At 40.4% G+C, this 17373-nt stretch overlaps 1 pseudogene; it reads right to left on the bottom strand.

Moving 5' to 3' along the window:
- Positions 1–8950: 8950 nt before the first annotated feature.
- LOC135362024 (NADH dehydrogenase [ubiquinone] 1 beta subcomplex subunit 5, mitochondrial-like) lies at positions 8951–9525 on the bottom strand (annotated as a pseudogene).
- Between the last annotated feature and the right edge of the window lie 7848 nt (positions 9526–17373).

The raw sequence follows: 17373 nt of genomic DNA on the forward strand, positions 1-17373 counted from the left end.
ACCAGTCCACACTTCAACACTTTGCCTAGAACTCTCCTCTGCTAAATACCCAAGGTGGTTATTCACAAAGTAAGAACACTACTGGTGCATTCTGGTATGATGATAATCATAAGGATAGTTAATATTATTGCTGGCTCCCTCTACACCCCACCGTGTTGTAAGTGCTACACCTCTACTTACTCATTTCATCCTCAGCAGAGCCTATGAGAAAGAGCTATTGTTGCCTGATTTTAAACTTTGGGAAACTGAGGCATAGCGAGGGCAGGCTAGCAAGTCACAAGACAGAGATATGAACAGATTCTGTGTGGCTGCTGAGCCCCACATCTCTCCAGTGTACACTACTGCTTCTCATCTGATAAGACCCTCAACCTCACTGTTTATTAAGGCACAGCAAAAACAAAACAAAACAAAACAAAACAAAAACTGAAGGACAACTTTTTCTCCATGGTTTAATAGGCAGGAATTGAAAATATCGATAACAATCACTGTGGTTTGAAATTTGAAGGGAAATTATCTTGTTATATTGAGAAAGAGGTTTCCCTGACATCTTGTCTTCCTTACCGTCCCTTAAGGACATTCCCATTCTAAAGGTTTGATTTTTTTTTTTTTTTTGAGTAAAACGATAGATGTTTATTAAGCAAGGATACAGAAAAAGCTCTCAGGAGTGGGAGGGGTCCAGGCAGTGTTGCCAATGAGGGCCTTTGGGGTTGGTCTTTTATAGAAAGCTAACCAGGGAACTTAAATCCTTTTAACATCTCTATTGATAACACCTTCAATGGTTTACTTCCTTCTTAGGGTCTGCTTAATTCTTTGTTGGTCACAGGTAATTATCATAAAGACACCCACCCCACAGGACCCACCTCACAGGCCTAGGGCAGGGTGGTCCTTCTAAAGGTTTTCCTGTGGGTGGGCTAAGAATGCACTTGCTTCCCTGTCGTTTTATTATTTTTTTTAAATATGTAGTTGCAAGGGCAATTGGCATTTGTTTTAGGTAAAATAGATAAGATAGAAGAGAGGGGAAAAAAACATTACCCCAAAACGTACAACCCAAAGACAGCCCCTGAATGTTTTAATCTGCATTATATTCTTCAAGAATGCATTACATTCTTTCTTACGCAGGTATTTATATGTTTATGCACGTATGCGTGTATTTGCATATTTATATACAAAAGCTAAGATCTCGTGTTAGTTGTTTTAACCTGCATATCACTGTAGTGGATTGATTTATGTCCCAAACAAGATATGTCCAAACCCCAACCCCTGAACTTATGGTGAGACCTTATTTGGAAACAGGGTCTGTGCACATATAGTTAAGGATCTTGAGATGAAATCATCTTGGATTTAGAGTGGGCCCTAAATCCAGTGACTGCTGTGCTTAGAAACAAGAGAGAGATTTCACACATAGGGAAGAGGCCGTGTGAAGATGGAGCAGAGGTTGGAGTTATGCTGCCACAGACCAGGAAAGCCAGGAGCCACCAGACACTGGAAGAGTCAAGAATGAATTTTGCCCTAGAGCCTTCGGAGGGAGTATGGCCCTGCCTGACACTTTGACTGGGGGCTTCTGGTCTTCAGACCTATGAGAGAATACATTTTTGGTATCTCAAACCACAGAATTTGTGAAGATTTGTTATGGGGTCCTAGGCAACTAACTACACCATACCCCATATGTCATTGTGAATAATCCTCAGACAATATCCTATTTTTTCTTCCTGCCTATGGATACAGTAATGTCAATAAAGATACACGAAATGAAACGAATACAGCTAAAATTTCTTATTACCAAGATTTCTTTAATGTATGGTCCAATTCAGTGCTCACAGCACCATTATGAGGAGGTCAGTAAAATTAATATTCAGTGTGTTAATATATTTATACAATAATCTGGACCTAGGGAGAATAAGGTGGCTTGTGGCCTTGGTGAGAGCACATCATTGCAAACATGAGGACAGAAGCAGTCAGATAAGGATTCAGTGGGAAGTAAAGAATGTTACCAGGGAATGTAAAAATCTCTTTCTGGAACTTCGACTTTGAAGGGGAAGAGAGTGGGAGAGAGAGAGAGACAGAGAGTCAGAGAGACGGAGAGACAGAGAGACGGAGAGACAGAGAGACGGAGAGACAGAGAGACGGAGAGACAGAGTGAGAGGCTTATGCCTGCATGGGAATTGGGGGTCAGAGGAGGGGTTATTTTTTAATCTTCAATGCCCTGAACTTTGAGCAAGTTTAAAAGTTAATGTGAAGGAGTTACTCTGATTCAAACTTAACCCTTGAATTTTCCAGATTTACCCTGTTTCCTTCTTACCTTCTTATTTACACTACAGAATTAGTGAAACACTTTCGCTGGACAGTGTGGGTTTTAAGTCAAAATGTACGTGTAGTTATTAGTGAAAGAACGGCCAACTGTATGTTGAAGAAATGCTAGTAAATCTTGATTTTCTCCCTCTCAGGGAGACAGCAGTTGGCTAAAATTCTGGTGTGACATGGTTGGATAATGCATGATCTGAAGACTCCTGCAGTGGTGACTCCAGGACTAGTCCAGAATACTCCTGTAAAATGTATTAACCTATGGAGCAGTCCAGGAGCAGCAGTTAGGCAAACACCACACCTTGCTGCCCTAATGTGCTCTATCACTGAGGTCACCAGGTGAGTTAAAAACAGGCCTGTCTTACTGCATCATTAATTGTAATAGGCAAGATATGGAAGCAACCCAAGTGTCCATCGATAGATAAATGGATAAAGAAGATGTGACATATGTGTGTGTGTTACATGTATTGTGTATACACACACACACACACACACACAGGAATATTACTCAGCCATAAAAAGAGAATGAAATCTTGCCATTCACAATAACATGGATGGACTCAGAGGGCATTATGCTAAGTAAAACAAGTCAAATAGATGCCATACGATTTCACTTCTATTTGGAATCTAAAAAATGAAAACAAATGAACAAACAAAGCAAAACAGAAACAGACTCATGAATACAGAGAACAAACAGGTGGTTGCCAGAGGGGAGGGGTGGGAGGATGGGCAAAATACAGGAAGAGGATTAAGAGATACAAATGCAGTTATAAAATAAATGAGTCATGGGGATGAAAAGTGCGGCATAGGGAATATAGTCAATAATATTGTAATAACTTTGTATGGTGACAGATGGTGACTACACTTATAGTACTGAGCATTTTGTAATGTATGTAATTGTTGAATCACTACGGTGTACGCCTAAAACTACTATAATATTGTGCGTCATTTGCACTTCAATAAAGAACAAACAAAGGAACAAACAAACAACGGATAAGCAGGCCCGTCTTCCCTGCATGGGGAACTGGTTTAGGGTCTGCTGAGAAGCCTGATGTTGAGCATTGCTTATAAGCTTCTGATTCACCCAAGAAACTAGGGATCTTTCTGCCTTTAAAACTTTAAACTCAAGGCATATCAGAGAAATATTTGCTTCCTTCATAAAGATATCTATATTTTCATTAGGAGAAACAATGAGAAATACCTTTTCACCATGCCTGCCTTAGCCCTGAAGCTCAGCCAGCCCCTACTGCTATGTCTCAACTTCTAAAGGGCTCTGGAAGTCCCACTACATGCCATATCCTCTGAGCAGGTTCTCTCATTTTTCCCTTGGGACAGCTGTGTGACAAAGGTCTCCTGAGTCCCACTTCGCAGATGACAAAGCTCAGGCTCACAGAACCTACATCTCCTCTCCAGATAAATGGCAGGATGGGAATGAGGTTCCATCTTTCGCCCTCTCTAGAGGACACAGAGCAGGACTGCTTTTAGAAGATGGGTTTCTAAGGCTTGAGAGTTGAGCATTTTACACTCCCCTGATACTGTGGCACCATGGGTATTCACCCAAAAGTCCCTTTTGACAATGAAGACAATAGTGCACATATGTGTGCACATACATTCTTCACTTTATAAACACTCATTATATTCAATTTTATAGGAGAACGAAGTAGACTTCAAAATTGAATTGACTGTGTGTGTGTGTGTGTGTGTGTGTGTCTATGCCTCCTCTGGCTCAATCACCCCACCTCACAAGTGGAGTTCTATATTCAGCTCACACAGGGGATGGATTCTGATCTCTGATTTAGATATCCCAGAAAATGATGCACACCAAAGGAATTACTGCCATGAAGTGAAAAATTCCCGAAAAGTCTGGCTGAAACCACTCAAAGAAGATCACAAATTTCATCTTTCCCTCCTCCTTGCTGAGACCCCTGGTCCATGCCTCGGAGCTGCAATCCCAGCTCTGGCCACCTCGGATGAACCCAGTACAGTTTGCAAAGAATAAGAAAATTCTTGGAATCGTTTGTTTACTGAGATACAGATTCTGTTGGGAAATTTCATATGTGCATTAAAGCAGGTCCATCTGCTCTTGGCCCCAAATCTATATCGCATTTATCGATGTATTTCTTCCCTCCTCAGTGCAGGTTGACGTGTCCACACTGTGCGGAGTCCCTCCCAGGGATCAGGGCTTTCACCCTCCACCACCCCACCCCTGTACAGCCTGCCCAGACACCACTCCAGCTCCCCATTCTCTCTCAGACACCTCCCACCTGTCCTGCCCTGCCCTTAGCCCCCTTGCTGCCTACTGCCATGGTGCACTCCTGTCACCTGTGTTTCATCTTGTGCATGGCATGGGGTACAGGCGTTTTGTTCTTTAGGTTAGTTTAGTTTAGCCTAGCTTAGCTTAGTTTCGTTTTGTTTTGTTTTTTGTTTTACAGTCTTCTTTCACACCCATCAGTTCTATCAGACAGAATTTAAAATATTCTATTCATTGGTTCACAGGCTGGGTCTTAAGGGAAAGTGTTGTATTTTCTCGCTCCAGGAATAAACAAACCTCTTTGCGGAGAAATTGACGGTGGAAGGACGTTGATGCCACCCCGTGACTAAAGCCTGAACTGCAGCTTGAACATCGCTGAGAGCAGGAAGGTGGGAGGGAGGAGCTGTGGTGAAAACCCATCAGACAGCTTTCAAAACATCTCGGTAGGAAGGGGGAAGAATCAAAGAAGGAGACAAACCATGAGAGAGACTCTGGACTCCGGGAAACAAACTGAGGGTTACAGAGCGGAGGGGGGAGGGAGGTGGGGTAACCGGATGATGGGTACTAAGGAGGGCAAGGGCAAGCGTTGTGATGAGCACTGGGTATTATACACACCTAATGAATCGTTGAACACTACATCAAACACTACTGATGTCCTATATGCTGGCTAATTGAACCTAATAAAAATAAATAAAAAATAAAAGAAAGGGGGCATTCCCAAGAGTGCCTGTCTGAGGTATCCCGACAGAAAGTGCAGCCTCTTACGATGATGAATAAAAAGCTCTAGATGACTGGAACAACAAGATCGTTTACATTTTTTATGCTTTGAGACCTCTGGATAAATAGATATATGCCTATATAAGCAAAAAAAAAAATGGATCTGTGTCCTTTATGATGCTTGTAACCTGCTTTTGCACATATTGTTACCATCTTTCTATGTAAACGCATTTCTATGATAACATTTTCAATTACCTTACAACAAAAATTCACTTTGTTTTATAAAGACCAGTTGTGGCATCACATGAATGGCCCAACATTTATTTCTCCAGTACTAGCGATGTAAATATAGTTCCTTTACCAAGCTTTCTATTACATACAATAGTATACTGATGTTCTCTTTTCGTAATTTTAAGTCCAGTACAGTTAACATGTAGTGTTCTATTAGTTTCAGGTGTACAACACAGTGATTCAACAATTCTATACATTACTCAGTGCTCACCATGACAAGTGTTTGTTTTCCACAGTTAAGAGTCTGTTTCCTGGTTTGTCTCTCCTCTCTTTCTCTCTCTCTCTTTCCCTTTGCTCATTTGTTTTGTTTCTTAAATTCCACATAGGAGTGAAATTACGTGGCATTTGTCTTTTCCTGACATATTTTGCTTGGCATTATACTCTCTAGATCCATCCATGTCGCTGCAAATGGCAAGATTTCATTCATTTTTATGCCTGAGTAATATTCCATTCTCTGTGTGTGTGTGTAACTTTTTGTTACCCATTCATCTATCGATGGACACTTGGGCTGCTGCCAAAATTTGGCTATTGTAAATAATGCTTCAATAAGCATAAGCGTTCATGTATCTTTTTAAATTAGTGTTTTTGTATTCTTTGAGTAAATACCCAGCAGTGGAATTACTCGGTCATATGGTAGTTCTATTTTTATTTATTTATTTATTTATTTATTTATTTATTTATTTATTTATTTATTTATTTGACAGACCTCCATACTGTCTTCCATACTGGCTGCACCAGTTTGCATTCCCACCAGCAGTGCAGAAGGGTTCCTTTTTCTTCACATCCTTGCCAACACTTGTCATTTCTTGTGTTTTTTATTTTAGCCATTCTGACAGATGTGAGGTGATGTCTCACTGTGGTTTTGATTTGCATTTCCCTGATGGTGAGCGATGTTGAGCATCTTTTCATGTGTCTGTTGGCCATCTGGATGTCTTCTTTGGAGAAATGTCTATTCATGTTCTGCCCATTTTTAATTGGATTATTTGTCTTTGGGTGTTGAGTTGTATAAGTCCTTTATATATTTTGGATACTAAGTCTTCATCAGATATATCATTTGGAAATATCTTCTCCCATTCAGTAAGTTGTCTTTTAGTTTTATTGACTGTTTCCTCTGCTGTGTAGAAACTTTTTATTTTGATGTAGTCCCAATAGTTTATTTTTGCGTTTGTTTCCCTTGCCTCAGGAGACATATCTAGGGGAAAAAAAGAAAAGAAGAAAGCTGTTACAGCTGGTGTCAGAGAAATTACAGCCTGTGCTCTCTTCTGAGGTTTTTATAGTTTCAGGTCTCACATTTAGGTCTGTAATCCATTTTGAGTTTGTCACTGTGTAGGATGTAAGATTGTGGTCTGGTTTTATTCTTTTGTGCGTAGCTGTTCAGTTCTCCCAACACCATTTGTTGGGAACCAAAATTTTTTCCCACTGGATATTCTTGCCTCCTTTGTCAAAGATCAATTGGCCATATGCTCTTGGGATTATTTCTGGGCTCTCTATTCTGTGCCGTTGATCCACGTGTCTATTTTTGTGCCAGTACCATACTGTTTTGACTACTACAGCTTTGTAATATAAGTTGAAGTCTGGAATTATGATACCTCCAGCTTTGTTTTTCTTTTCAAGATTGCTTCAGCTAGGGGCGCCTGAGTGGCTCAGTCGTTAAGCGTCTGCCTTCGGCTCGGGTCATGATCCCAGGGTCCTGGGATCGAGCCCCACATCCGGCTCCCCGCGGGAAGCCTGCTTCTCCCTCTCCCACTCACACTGCTTGTGTTCCCTCTCTCGCTGTGTCTCTCTCTGTCAAATATAATTAAATAAAATATTCTTTTAAAAAAGATTGCTTCAGCTATTCAAAGTCTTTTGTGGTTCCATACAGATTCTAAGATTGTTTGTTCGAGTTCTGTGAAAACTGCTGTTGGTATTTTGACAGCCATTGCATCAAATCTGTAGATTGCTTTGGATAGTATGGACATTGTAACAGTATTTGTTCTTCCTATCCATGAGCATGGAATGTCTTTCCATTTGTTTGTGTTGTCTTCAGTTTCTTTCATCAGTGTTTTATAGTTTTCAGAGTACAGGTCTTTCATCTCCTTGGTTAAGTTTACTCTTAGGCATTTTACTCTTTTCTGGTGCAGTTGTAAATGGGATTGTTTTCTTAATTTCTCTTTCTGTTGCTTCATTATTGGTGTCTAGAAATGCAACAGATTTCTGTGCATTGATTTTGTATCCTGAGAACTTACTGAATTCATTTATCATTTCTAGTAGCTTTTTGGAAGCGTCTTTTGGGTTTTCTATATACAGTATCACGTTATCTGCAAATAGTGAACATTTTATTCTTCCTTACCAATTTGGATGCCTTGTATCCCTTTTCTTGTCTGATGGTTGCAGCTAGGACTTCCACTACTGTGTTGAATAAAAGTGGTGAGAGTGGACATCCTTGCCTCGTTTCTGACCCCAGGGGGAAAGCTCTCAGTTTTTCCACATGGAGTATGATGTTCTTTGTGGGTTTTTCATATATGGCTCTTATTATGTTGAGGTATTGTCCCTCTAAATCAACTTTGTTGCACGTTTTAGTTGTGAATGGATCTTGTACTTTGTCAAATGCTTTCTCTGCATCCAATGAAATGATCCCATGCTTCTCTTTCTTTTTTTCACTGAAAAGTTGTTTATTAAGGTGTTAATGGTTTATACAGTTAGTTCAGTATTTATGTAATTTGAAATTCTGAATTTCCTGTGAATGATCTATGTATCTACAATACAGACATGAATGTAAACTACTGTATTTCCTGATGTTTAGCATAACTAGACTTCTCTAAATTCCGATTATCAGACAAATAAAACATTATACTTTCAAAGTTACACCTTTAGGAGTCCACAAATTCCTGTATGTCCAAGTTTTCTTTTTTTATATGATAAACTTTCTTTTGAGAAGGAGGGAGGGGGGAGGTATGGAGGGAGAGGGAGAGAGAGAATCTCAAGCAGACTCCGCGCTGAGCACAGAGCCCATGGTGAGGCTCGATCTCACGACCCTGAGATCATGACCTGAGCCAAAATCAAGAGTCAGACGCTTCAGCGACTGAGCCACCCAGGTGCTCCAATAAACCTTCCTAAAGGAGGAAGCCAAAACCCACAAATCAAAAGTCTTAATCTGCCTTTCACAATGTGTATCAAATCATCACAATGTGCACTTTCAATATCTTACAGTATTGTCAATGATGCTTCAATAAAGCTGGGGGAAAAATGAAATCCCACACAAAAGTCTTAACCTGAACCAATGTGTTGAGAAATAGAGCAATGGAGGATCTTTTATTCATCACATGAGCAAAAACACAGAATACATTTATTAATTAATTTTCCCCTAAAGAGAATACAAATATACTTTGTATTTAGAGAAATAAAGGATTAGTTGTTGGGAGTTGCTTTTGGAGAATGATCAATCAACACCTTCTCAAGGATCGGGTACTGATGCCGGGGACCATCGCCTCTCTCACACATTAACTAAACTTTGTACTTCCGGTTCCTTTAACCATAAATCGACACTTTCAGCTTCAATTTGAAGGCTAGCCATTGTTGTTTCGTAATTCTTTTCACGGCCTTCAAAGAAACTTCGGGCAATCCATCCTGATACAGGATGCCTGAAATATTCCCAGTGTTCTGGGATATAGCCTCCTGGAATTTCTGCTAACTCAGCTTCACCAGTGAATATATTCACCAGAGTTATGCCAACTGCTACTGGAATCCCAGTCAACAAAATGTAGAACTTCCTTAAACTGAAAAAAATGCCTGTCATAGAAACCAGAAGGTTTGATGGTAAACAGTCTTTACCCATGGTCTCCACTGTGTCACACAGGAGCTGCAGTCTTCGGAAAGCCACGGGTGAGGAAGCCCCCAAATCCAAGCCGAGTGCCAAGCCAGTGGCCAGAGAGAGCAGCCACTGCAGTGACCGAAGCCTGCTGCAATAAACTCGTGGCCATCATGGCGACTATGAGCAAATCTGATCACGTGGTTCTTATCCTTTCTTTTATTAATGTGGTGTATCACATGGATCGATTTGCAAATATTGAACCACTCTTGCATCCCAGGAATAAATCCCGCTTGATTGTGGTGAGTGAATTTTTTTTTAATGTATTTGTTAGATTCGGTTTGATAATATTTTGTTGAGGATTTTTGCACCTATGTTCATCAGAGATATTGGCCTGTAGTTCTCTTTTTTGATAATGTCTTTATCTGGTGTTGGTATCAGGGTAATGCTGGCCCCCTAGAATGAATTTGGAAGCTTTCCCTCCTCTTCAATTTTTTGGAATAGTTTGAGAAGATTAGGTATTAACTCTTCTTTAAATGTTTGGTAGAATTCACTTGTGAAGCCGTCTGGTCCTGGACTCTTGTTTGTTTGGAGTTTTTTGATTACTGATTCCATTTCACTGCTGTTAATCTGTCTAATCGGTCTGTTCACATTTTCTATTTGTTCCTGATTCAGTTTTGGGAGGTTATATGTTTCTAGGTGTTTATCCATGTCTTCCAGGTTGTTCAATTTGTTGGGATATAATTTTTCATAATATTCTCTTATAATCCTTTGCATGTTTGTGATGTCGGTTGTTATTTCTCCTCTTTCATTTGTGATTTTGTTTATTTGAGTCCTCTCTCTTTTTTGATGAGTTCTGGCTAAAGATATATCACTTCTGTTGATCTTTTCAAAGAACCTACTCCCAGGTTCATTGATCTGTTCTACTGGCTTTTTTTAGTTTCTATTTCATTTATTTCTGCCCTAATCTTTATTATTTCCTTCCTTCTACTGGTTTGGGGTTTTGTTTGTTCTTCTTTTTCTAGTTCCTGTAGGTGTAAGGTTAGATTGTTTACTTTTAGATTTTTCTTGCTTCTTGAGGTCGGACCGTATTGCTATAAACTTCCTCCTTAGAACAGCTTTTGCTGCATCCCAAAGATTTTGGATTGTTGTGTTTTCTTTTTCATTTGTCTCCATGTATTTTTTGATTTCCTCTTTGATTTCTTGGTTGACCCATTCATTGTTTAGTAGCGTTAGTTATTTAACCTCTGTGAATTTGTGCTAGTTCCAGATTTTTTCTTGTGGTTAATTTCTAGTTTCATAGCATTGTGGCCAGAAGAAAATGCATGGTATGACTTTGATCTTTTTGAATTTGTTGAGACTGTTTTGTGGCCTAATATGTGATCTATTCTGGAGAATGTTCCATGTTCACCTGAAAAAAAAAAAAAGAGTATTCTGCTGTTTTTGGATGGAATGTTCTGAATATATCTGTTAGGTCCATCTGGTCCAATGTGTCATTCAAAGGCATTGTTTCCTTGTTGATTTTCTGTTTGGATGATCCATCCATTGATGTAAGCAGAGGGTTAAAGCCCACTATTATTAGTGTATTATTATCAGTTGCTTTCTTTATGTTTGTTATTAGCTGCTTTATATATTTTGGTGCTCCCATGTAGGGCACATAACTATTTACAATTGTTATGCCTTCTTGTTGTATTGTTCCCTTTATGATTATATAGTGTCCTTCTTTGTCCCCTCTGACAGTGCTTGTCTAAAGTCTATTCTGTCCAATGTAAGCATTGCAAGCCCAGCTTTCTTTTCATATCCATTTGCATGATAAATGATTCTCCATCACTTCACTTTCAATCTGCATGTGTCTTTAGGTCTGAAGTGAGTCTCTTGTAGGCAGCATATAGACGGGTCTTGCTTTTTTACATTTCTGTCACCCTGTGTCTTTTGATTGGAACATTTAGTCCATTTACACTAAACCTAGAGATAAGTATGTGCTTATTGCCATTTTGTTACACATTTTATGGTTGTTTTTGTGGTTCTTCTCTGTTCCTTTCTTCTCTTGCTCTGTTCATTCACAGTTAGTTGGCTTTCTTTAGTGATTTGCTTGGATTCCTTTCTCTTTAGTTTTTGCATACCTGTTACTGGTTTTTGATTTCTGGTTACCATTCAGTTTGTATAAAACATTTTGTGTATATAGTTGATGGTCGCTTAAAGTTTGAACCCATACTTTACTCCTCTCCCCCCAACCCAACCCACGTTTTATGTGTATGCTGCCATACTTTACAATCTTTCATTTTGAGAGTCCATTGACTGGTTTATAGACAGACTTATGTTTACTGCTTTTGTGCTCCTTACATTTCTTAGCCCTGCTTATGGTCTTTCCACTCAAAGGATCCCCTTTAACATTAGTTGTAGAGCTGGTTTAGTGGCCATGGATTCCTTAAGCTTTAGTTTGTCTGGGAAACCATTTCTCCTTCCATTCTGAATGATAGCCTTGCTGGATAGAATATTCTTGGCTGTAGGGTTTTTTACTTTCTTCACTTTGAAAATATCATGCCACTCCCTTCTTTTTTTTTTTTTTTTTTTAATGACACTCCATTCTTCCACTGATAGCCTTATGGGGTTTCCCTTGTATGTAATTGTTTTCTTTCCTCTTGCTGCTTTTGAAATTCTCTCATTATCACTCCATTCTGCCATTTTAATTACTATGTGTCTTGGTGTCGACGTCTTTGGGTTGATTTTGTCAGGGGCTCTCTGTGCCTCCTGGATCTGGATTTCTGTCTCCTTCCCCAGATTTGGGATGCTTTCAGCTATTATATCTTCAAATAAATTTCCTGCCCCCTTTTCTCTCATCTTTCCTTCTGGCATCCCTATAATGCAAATATTATTATGCTTGATGGTGTCACTGAGTTCCCTAAGTCTGTTTTCATTTTGTGTTTTGTTTTCTCTCACCTGTTCAGTTTGGTTGCTTTCCATTATTCTGTCCTCCAGGTTGCTGATCCATTCTTCTGCTTTGTCTAGTCTACAGTTCATTCTATCTCGTGTATTTCTAATTTCAGTTATTGAGTTCTTCATCTCTGATTGGTTCTTTTTTATGTTTTCTATCTCTTTGTTAAGGGTCTCACTGAGGTCCTCCACTCTTTTCTCACGTCCCATGAGTATCCTTATGACCATTACTTTAAATTCTCTACCAGACATATTACTTAGCCCCGTTTCACTTAGGTCCCTGGCTATGATTTTGTCCCATTCCTTCATTTGGGACATATTCCTCTGTCCCCTCATTTTGTCTAACTCTCTGGGTCTGTTTCCTGTGCTAGGAAAGTCAACTGTATCTCCTGCTCTTTAAAGTAGTGGCCTTATGAAGGAATGATCCTGTAGTGCCCTGCAGTGCAGTGTCCCCTGTTTACCAGAACCTGGTGCTTTGGCAATGTCTCCTATGTTTGCTGTATGCACCCGACTCTTGTGGCTGAGCCACTTTTTCCTTCAGTCCAGTTGTCCACAATGGCTCTCTTTGCCTGCTGTGGGCAGGGTTTGGTCCCTGTGTTGTTAGTGGGCCAGTCTGGGGCCACCTTGGGCTTGATTTGAGTCAGACCAGGCATTTCCCTGGGATGCAGTAGCACAAACTAGAGGGCGTTGTAACCTGTTTTGTCCCCTGAGAAGCATTCCTTGATGGGTGAGGCCTGCAGTCAGACCTGCTGTCTGCCCCCAGCCCACTGCTGGGGCCACAGTCTGATTGTTGTGTGTGGTTATCTTTCCCTCACCCCATGGCAGAAGTCATTTTGGAGTGGTGCTGGCCCCTGTTGGGGCTGCTTGCAAGCTGCCAGGCTTGTGGCACCACTTTGCATGTGCTCCACCCAAGAGCGTATTGGAGGGGGTGGATCTGCAGAAGTGTGGGGGGGATGGGGGGGCTGGATGTGCGGTGTTAGCAAGGTTTGCATGGGTCTTCTGTGGGAGAAGACCTGGAGCCAAGGCCCTGGTGGAAGGGGCGTGTCCACAGGGAAACAGAAGGGCTGGGTGTGCTGATACCAAGTTAAGTAGGGAATGTCTGCACCTCACTGGTTCCTTGCTGGTTCCCACAGGTGGCTGTGTGTTTACGTTGGGGTTTGGGGGAGGGAACTGGAGCCTGTCAGCTCCTTTGTTCCTGGAGAAGTCCCCATAGATCCCTGCCCTTCCAGCTCATGCTCTGAGATTAGTAAATAAATCTCCCTCCTGTGTACCCCCACGTGCTTTTCAAACTGCTCCTCTGTGCTGTATCTCCACAGGGCTGTTTGTTGTGCTATCTCTTTAAGGGCGGGCACTCAGTTTCCTCTCACCCTCCTGGCGCTCCCAGAACCGAGGCACTGATTTTTAACGTTCCGGGTTTTAAGTCCCTGGAACTTTGGGTTGTACAAACTCGTGAAATTCGGCCCTTCTGGTTTTTGAAGCCAAATGTTATGGAAATTCATCTTCTCCATGTGGGCTCCATGGGGTGAGAGTCTGTTTCTCTCCCGTCTCTGGACAGAGCATCCTTCCTTCCGGAGAGCAGTCTTGCAAGTCCGTTTAGTTCCCGACTGCCTCTCCACCCTTCCTACCTTCTCTGATCAGCCTCTCCGGTGTATTTAGCTGTGGAGAGTTTCTTCTACCAGTCTTTGGGTTGTTTTCTCGGTTATTTACACCCATATGAATGTTATCTGGTTGTATCAATGGGATGAGGTGAGCTTAGAGTTTTCATATGCCACCATCTTCCCCAGAAGTCTCTTAACATTCTTCTTCATATGCATGCAGATGTCTTAGTAAGCATTTCTCTTAATAAGTTCCTGAAAGTGTTCTTTCAAAACCATGAAAACTATATAATATATGAGCACAACTTTGAAAAAAAAAATTACTATTTTATATTTCTAACAACGCTGTATGAACGTGCCTGTGTCCCCATAGATTAGAAATGTGAATCGTTGTTAATCTGATAGGCAACAAATCATCCCTCCTGGTTGTTTTCATTATAACGCATCTTTGCTGCCTGCATAGAATCCTATCTTATCGATGGGACATAATCAATTGTCACAACCCCATGTTATTTGGAATTCAAAGTGTTTCTCATATCCCCAGTTATCAACACTGGGTGGATGGCATTTGACTGTGCTGAAGGGCACAGTTCAGGGCACAGTTCACGTGGCTAGTTGCACTGGTGAGCTGAATGTGTTCTCTTTGAGCTCAGCACAAAGAGAGGTCTAGTTTGTGAGAGAAACTGGCGGGGAATTATCAAGATGGCAATCCTTATAACCAAATACTAACACCATCCTTAACTTTGTCCCAAAGATAAACTTCTAACAGGGAAATTGTTGGTGTGAAGGGTGTACACCTATGTAGCCTTTTAAGAAGTCTTGCCACACTGACATCCAGAAGGATAGTTCCTACTTGGTACTCCCAAAGTGGAGTCACATGAGAAAGGCCACAGAACAGTGGAGAAAGTAATAATGCTGAGGTCATGTCACACAGGCCAGGCCCTGGACTCTGTCCTGGACGCACTCTCAAGCCACTGCCAAGGTAGGAAGACATGGAAGTGATCAGTAATAAATCACACTTTGCACACAGAGCAACCTGATGCAGCATGTGTAGAAGGAAGGTTATTGCTTGGAGGAACACAGCATGTCAAGCCAGCAGGCCTAGTATACAGTGACAGTTTTACATAAATTCATTTTTATATAAAACAGGTGCATGGAGGCCTTCTTAATGAAAAGTTTGGTTGTCCCTGTAGTACAGTGGAAGTCCAAGACAATGTCATGTTTTAAATAGCTTTCGGGGGATATAATTTACAGACAGTAAAATTCACCCGTTTTACAGGTACAGTTTGGTGATTATTACTAAATGTATGGAGTTACGCAACCATCACCATAATTGAGTTTTAGACATTTCCATAGCCCCCCAAATTTCCATAGTGCTTGAAAGCATTTCACTCCTGTGCCCACACCTAGCCTCAGGCAACCACTGATTTGCTTTCTGTCACTATGAATCTGCCTATTCTGAGCATTTTATATAAATTGAATATTATATTCCTTGGTCTTTTGCACCTGTCTTGTTCACTTAGCATAATGGTTTTAAGAATCATAGGTGCTATACACATATTTCTTCATTCATTTCATGGCTGAATAACATTCAATGTATGGATATGCTAATATTTTCATTATCCATTCATTGATTGTTGGGCGTTTGGGTTGTTTCCACTTTTTGGCTATTATGAATAATGGTGCTATGAACTTTTGTGGACAAGTCCTTTTGTAGACATATGTCTTCCTTTTTCATAAACATCTAAGTAACTAGCAGTGGAATTTCTAGATCATATGGCACCTGAACATGTGAGACAACATCACAATTTCAAATTATTTCATTCCATACCTAGAAATCACTTGAGGAAAAAAAAAACAAGAAACAGGTAAGATGGAGTCTACTGAAGTGGCCTTTAAAAAAGGTTGTTACCATGCTGTAGACCTATTTGTAAAATGCCTCTCAGTGATGCAAAACTAAGAGATAACTTGGGAGATTTTTGTGCTTTATTTGAAAGTGCATTGCCTAAGAAGTAGTCAAACTTGCACTATTCACAGACGACATGATACTCTATGTAGAGAACCTGAAAGCCTCCACCAAAAAATTGCTAGAACTGATACAGGAATTTAGCAAAGTCGCAGGATATAAAATCAACACACAGAAGTCTGTTGCATTTCTATACACCAATAACGAGGCAGCAGAAAGAGAAATCAAGGAATCGATCTCACCTACAATTGCACCAGAAGCCGTAAGACACCTAAGAATGAACCTAACCAAAGAGGTAAAAGATCTGTACTCTGAAAACTAGAGAACACTTATGAAAGAAATTGAGGAAGATGCAAAGAAATGGAAAAACATTCCATGCTCATGGGTTGGAAGAACAAATATTGCCAAAACGTCTATACTGCCCAAAGCAATCTACATATTCATTGCAATCCCTAACAAAATAACAGCAGCTTTTTTTCACAGAGCTAGAACAAACAATTCTAAAATTTGTATGGAACCAGAAAAGACCCTGAAAAGCCAAAGGAACATTGAAAAAGAAAACCAAAGCTGGAGGCATCACGATTCCAGACTTCAAGCTGTAGTACAAAGCTGTCATCATCCAGACAGTATGGTACTGGCACAAAAACAGACACATTGATCAATGGAACAGAATAGGGAACCCAGAAATGGACCCTCAACTCTATGGTCAACTAATCTTCGACAAAGCAAGAAAGAATATCAGAAGGAAAAAAGACAGTTTCTTCAACAAATGCTGTTGGGAAAATTGGACAGCCACATGCAGAAGAATGAAATTGGACCACTTTCTTACATCATACACAAAATAAATTCAAAATGGATGACAGACCTAAATGTGAGACAGGAATCCATAAAAATCCTAGAGGAGAACACAGGCAGCAACCTCTTTGACCTTGGCTGCAGCAACTTCCTGCTAGACACATCTCCAGAGGCAAGGGAAACAAAAGCAAAAATGAAGTATTGAGATGTCATCAGGTTAAAAAGCTTTTGCCTAGCAAAGGAGACAATCAACCAAACTAAAAGGCAACCTATGGAATGGGAGAAGATATTTACAAATGACATATCAGATAAAGGGCTAGTATCCAAAATCCATAAAGAACTTACCAAATTCAACACCCAAAAAACAAAAAAAAATCCAGTCAAGTAATGGGCAGAAGACATGAACAGACATTTCTCCAAAGAAGACATACAAATGGCTAACATACACAGGAAAAAATGCTCCACATCATTCGGCATCACGGAAATACAAATCAAAACCACAATGAGATACCACCTCACACTGGTCAGAATTGCTAAAATTAACGATTCAGGAAACAACAGATGTTGGCAAGGATGCAGAGAAAGGGGAACTCTCGTGAACTGTTGGTGGGAATGAAAACTGTGGCAGCCACTCTGGAAAACAGTATGGAGGTTCCTCAAAAAATTAAAAATAGGACCACCTTATGACCCAACAATTGTGCTTCTAGGTATTTATCCAAAGAACACAAAAATA

The sequence above is a fragment of the Mirounga angustirostris genome, unplaced genomic scaffold (genome assembly GCF_029215605.1).
Source record: "Mirounga angustirostris isolate CCGP_5_RB_7025 unplaced genomic scaffold, mMirAng1.0.hap1 SCAF_11, whole genome shotgun sequence".
NCBI classification, from domain to species: Eukaryota; Metazoa; Chordata; class Mammalia; order Carnivora; family Phocidae; genus Mirounga; species Mirounga angustirostris.